The sequence below is a fragment of the Babylonia areolata genome, chromosome 31 (assembly GCF_041734735.1).
Source record: "Babylonia areolata isolate BAREFJ2019XMU chromosome 31, ASM4173473v1, whole genome shotgun sequence".
NCBI lineage: Eukaryota > Metazoa > Mollusca > Gastropoda > Neogastropoda > Buccinidae > Babylonia > Babylonia areolata.
In genome coordinates this window covers 5506319-5511318 of record NC_134906.1, presented here as the reverse complement: position 1 = coordinate 5511318, position 5000 = coordinate 5506319, and the positions used below count along the sequence as shown (strand labels likewise).

Here is a 5000-nt window from a genome sequence, read left to right as displayed (position 1 = left end):
ATAGAAACTTTTTTTTATCCAATGTTATTATCATTATTTTTTTTTTCTCAAGGCCTGACAAAGCATGTTGGGTTATGCTGCTGGTCAGGCATTTGCTTGGCAGATGTGGTGTAGCGTATATGGATTTGTCCGAACACAGTGATGCCTCCTTGAGCTACTGAAACTGAAACTGAAGAAACTTTATGTTGTGTTTAAGAAAATCTGATTCATACCTTTTCTCTCATTTTCTGTAAAAAAACAACAACAACAAAAAAAAAGCAACAACAACAACAACAACAAACACTTGTAATTTTTCATTAGGCTCTACTTCCACATCTATATATCAAAATAAAATAAAACATCTTTTGTCCTTGAATTTATTTTATTTATTATTATTGTCATCATCATTAGTAGTAGCAGCAGTAACAGTAGTAGTAGTAGTAGTAGTAGTAGCAGCAGCAGCAACGGCAGCAGTAGTAGTAGTAGTAGTGGTTGTCGTAGTATTGATGCTGTTGTTGTTATTGTTGTTTGTAGTGTTATCATCATCATCATCATCATCATCATTATCGTTTTTATCATCATCATCAGTAGTAGTAGTAGTAATAGTAGTAGTAGTTATACACAGCCTCATCCAGGCCAATTATCAGTCGGCGGGCGCAATTGCCGAGTGGTTAAAGCTTTGGACTGTCAATCTGAGGGTCCCGGGTTCGAATCACGGTGACGGCGCCTGGTGGGTAAAGGGTGGAGATTTTTACGATCTTCAAGGTCAACATATGTGCAGACCTGCTAGTGCCTGAACCCCCTTCGTGTGTATACGCAAGCAGAAGATCAAATACGCACGTTAAAGATCCTGTAATCCATGTCAGCGTTCAGTGGGTTATGGAAACAAGAACATACCCAGCATGCACACCCCCGAAAACGGAGTATGGCTGCCTACATGGCGGGGTAAAAACGGTCATACACGTAAAAGCCCACTCGTGTGCATACGAGTGAACGCAGAAGAAGAAGAAGAAGAAGAATTATCAGTCACCATGAAGGAATTAGAGATGAGGAGAGGGTGCTGGCGAGGTTTTGTAACCCCCCCCCCCCCCCCCCCCCCCCCCTAGATAGAGGAAGGTGGCAGAATGTTAAGATGCTTATGTACGAGTACAATGTCAGTGAGGGTCTGTGTTCGAATCCTGGTGTAACAGGCCAGACTCTGTGCAGTCCAGAGTTAGGCCCCGAATAAACTGGCACAGTCCAGAACATGCCCCCGGTTGTTGTTGTTGTTGTTGTTTTTTTTTTTTTGTTTTTTCTTTTTCTGGTTGTGGCCAGAATATACCCGGGATATGAACTAGACAGGCTACATAATACCCAGGGTATAGTTTGGCCCAGGCCAATTTATATCCCCCAACCCTACCATCCCCCTTTTTTTTTCTGAAATCAGTGCTGGTATTTGTACATGTGCTTTCGTAATGTTTAGTAATAGCGTTGAGTATTTGAATGTCATATTTCGCCGGGATGTGGAATTGTCGCTTGATAGTGGTACTGCATGCTCCAACAGGAATGAAGGCATAAATAAAACTTGAATAATTTCATACGAAGCGTAAAAATGTTTCACATACTGTATCATATCATTGTTCCTTTGTAATTACCATTTTGCAATCATTGTAATGCTCCTTCAGCATTGAAAGGTACTATATAAACGTAAAAATGTTCGTCTAATGTCACAGTGAAAAGACGCTAACTCTCTCCATACGAACGGCGAAAGAGACGACGTTAACAGCGTTTCACCCCAATTACCATCATTAAAATATTGCAAGTGGAAGGCTCTTATACTGAAGACGTGAAGGTTGACAAAGAATACCACAATTCTGACGACGGAAGCTAAAGGTTGGGTCATTCAGACACCCACTGGACATCCGAGGGGTCTGTGTAGAGGAGAAGAGAGGACTGGCCGTACTGAGTGAGTTAACGATTTTTTTTTTAAAGACAATTTTGGATCAAATCAAAATACCATCTGGTCCAAGCACTGACTGAATGTTCAGAAGATGGAATGCTCCTTATTCTCAATCCAAAAAAGCATAATGATCATAAAAGGAGAAAAGGAAAAAAACGGAACGGTCCAATTTTTAGACCACTAACCCCTTAGCTGATTTTGATTTCAAGCAGAAAAATGGTGAGTATTTGCAGAATTTTACTTGCAATAAGTGTATGTGTGTGGAGGGGGGCGTGGGAAGGTGGTCGTGGCAGAGGGGGGGGTATACAATACAGGGGATGCATTCCAGCCAGGAGCATGTCAATGTGCATACAATACAGGGGATGTATTCCAGCCAGGAGGGGTATGACAATGTGTATACAATACAGGGTTTGTATTCCAGCCAGGAGCGGTATGACAATATGTATACAATACAGGGGATGTATTTCAGCTAGAAGGGGCATGTCAATGTGTATACAGTACAACAATGTGTATACAATACAGAGGTTGTACTCCAGCCTAGAGGGATAACAAGGCCTAGGCTGGTTTTGAACCCTAGGGGGTAAGAGCAGCCTAGGTTATTTTGTACCCAGGGTTTAATCTAGCCAGGGGTCACAGTTCGACCTCTTACACCAGTTACTAGGCAGACACGCTTACCCACTAGGCCAGTACTCCACCCTTTAAAACGAGCTGATTAGCAGTCATCATGTAGGGAATCAGAGATGAGGAGAGGGTGTTGCTGGGCCCTCTCCCCGCGGACTGTGTTCATCAAGATCACCACCGCTCTCATCACGTCACTGAAGGCACAAGGCCCACAGGTAAGAATATATCCTACATGATGACGTTACAGCATCGGGAAAATCCTCTCTTGTACCTCGTCTTACACGATAAAAATAGGTTGATGATTTCCGCTTATAAATGAAATGATGATAATATACCCTACAATGATAGCAATACTAGAAGTTTCGATTTAAAACACAACATACTTTTATCTGAAGTTTTCTCTATAATTAATGAAAACATTCATCTCAGTTTGGATGAAATAAAAAGATTTGTATGGAAAATTTGTGACTTCTAGCAAGAACGATAACTTTTAAATATTACGCACGCGCGCGCGTGTGTGTGTGTTGTAATGTATTTGTATTTTGTTTGTATTTTGCATTTCTTTTTATCACAACAGATTTCTCTGTGTGAAATTCGGGCTGCTCTCCCCAAGGAGAGCGCGTCGCTACACTACAGCGCCACCCTTTTTTTTCTTTTTTTTTTCTCCCTGCATGCAGTTTTATTTGTGTTCCCTATCGAAGTGGATTTTTTTAACAGAATTTTGCCAGGGACAACCCTTTTGTTGCCGTGGGTTCTTTTACGTGCGCTAATGAGTTGTGATCTGATCACCAGTTCCTCTTGAACTGTGCTTGACAGTAACCGCATTCATGCTATGAGGGGATCACCCACTAATATCCTGCCTTTCTACCTGTGACCACACACTAGATGTTTTTAGCTTGTTGAATGCAGACCTAGAATAAAGAATGTCTTAACAACTGACACAGCAGGTCTGGCCTGTCTATGAAGATTTCCAATCATCACACGTCACTCTTCTACATGTGTGTGTGTGTGTGTGTGTGTGTGTGTGTGTGTGTGTGTGTGTGTTCGTTCTTTAGTTTAACGTCTTTCCACTGTAAGTGATATTAGACGAGGGTAAGGAAAAACTGAATCGAGTGGGGAGGAGGGGGGGCGGGGGGGGGGGGATTCAGTACTGTGTATGCATGCGAGTAAGTTAAAGTGTGTGTGTGTGTGTGTGTGTGTGTGTGTGTTACATATAGAAAATGATTGATTTAAGTTTTGTTAAAAAAAAATATTTTAAAAAAGCATAGCAATATAGCATATTTCAAATGAAAAATGACAAGAGGTTGCAGGGAAAACGATGGAAAGAGACTCGGACTGTTCCTAGCCATGCAGCCATGTGCGCGGCATCAGTGTTTTAAAATCAAATTTGATTTTTGATAAGGCGAGCGTTTCTCGTGGCGAGCGAGCGGTCACGAGTTTTGCAACGCTGTTCGCTCGTATCAAGTCCACAATGCCAGGTGACTGGGTGGGGTTGTTTTTTTTGTTGTTGTTGTTTTTTTTCTTGGACTTCGCCGCCAATTCCTTCACACGCCAGTGTAACGGGCCAGATTTTACCCTGGCGAGAGTTTACCCCCCACAATTAGAACTGGCCTGGGCTGTATCATACCCGGGGTATATAGTTTGGCCCCTAGGCCAGTTTATATCCTCTGGGCCATTTCTTACCCCCCCCCCCCCCTCTCTTTTTGTCTCTGAAATGCATTGATATTTGAAGAGTTCACGAGTATCGCAGCGCTCTTCGCTCGAATTAAGTCCACTATCCCAGCTGACTGAGTTGGGTTTTTTTTTTTTTTCTCGACTTTGCCGCTGGTTCATTACAGTTTGTGGGCAACTCAGTTCCGTTTCTGGTCTGGATTCTCTCAGTTGAGCTGTTGCCTTTTTTCTGTGTGTCTGCGGTGTCTGTGTGAGTATGCGCTGTGCCGGGCCAGCTTCAGTCGTGGTGAATCGCTGCATTTTGCGTCAGTTGAATGAAGAAATTACACTAGAAATTGTTTCAATACATCTTCAGTGAGCAACTGACAACAAATAGATAAATGAATAGAGAAATAAATTAATAATAATAATAATAATAATGATGATGATAACAACAACATAAATTTGCTTTTTATGCCGTGTCCGTCTGTCTGTTAATAATAATGATGATGATGATGATAATAATAACAACAACAACAACAATAACATACATGTGCTTTTGGGGCCGTGTCCGTATGTTAATCATAATAATAATGATAATGATAATAACAAATAATAATTATAATGATGATGATGAGGAGGAGGAGGAGGAGGAGGATGAGGATGATGATAATAAAAATAATAATAATAATAACAACAACAACGACGACGACGACAACAACAACAACAACAATAATGATAATAATAATAATAATAATAATAATAATAATAATAATAATAATAATAATAATGACGACAACAACAACAGCAG

The 5000-nt window shown here is 41.0% G+C and overlaps 1 protein-coding gene and 1 non-coding gene across 2 annotated transcripts in view; one reads left to right on the top strand and one right to left on the bottom strand.

Annotated features, from left to right (window-relative positions):
* LOC143275759 (uncharacterized) overlaps nt 1-5000 on the top strand; it is a 122349-nt gene that overhangs the window by 4884 nt on the left and 112465 nt on the right. The gene's annotated exons all lie outside the window — the stretch shown is intronic.
* On the bottom strand, nt 2652-2778 carry LOC143276331 (U8 small nucleolar RNA). Its single transcript, XR_013053555.1, has one exon. It is a non-coding gene; the product is annotated as a U8 small nucleolar RNA (small nucleolar RNA).